Source organism: Theobroma umbraticum, unplaced genomic scaffold (genome assembly GCF_002168275.2).
Source record: "Theobroma umbraticum cultivar Fairchild unplaced genomic scaffold, ASM216827v3 scaffold_115.0, whole genome shotgun sequence".
NCBI classification, from domain to species: Eukaryota; Viridiplantae; Streptophyta; class Magnoliopsida; order Malvales; family Malvaceae; genus Theobroma; species Theobroma umbraticum.
The window spans coordinates 1,067,881-1,068,098 of NW_018397284.1; the positions used below are offsets into that span (position 1 = coordinate 1,067,881).

At 35.8% G+C, this 218-nt stretch overlaps 1 pseudogene; it reads left to right on the forward strand.

Annotated features, from left to right (window-relative positions):
• The window catches only part of LOC110428435 (putative receptor protein kinase ZmPK1), a 3,334-nt pseudogene that overhangs the window by 2,276 nt on the left and 840 nt on the right, over positions 1 to 218 (forward strand).

Consider the following 218-nt stretch of genomic DNA (forward strand, 5'->3'; position numbering starts at 1 on the left):
AATGTGCAGGCACTATTCTATAGCTTGGCTTGGGCACCCTGGGTATGTAGCTGTATATAATTTGTTTGCATGAAATTTCAGCTCATATAATAGGCTTACCAAATCTTTCTGTAACACGAATTTCTCACCTATTTATGATATATCAACTCATGTAGTTTCGAAAGATGACATTGGTGAATTACTTGAGATAGGTTTGTATTGCTATATGTTGGTTGAGC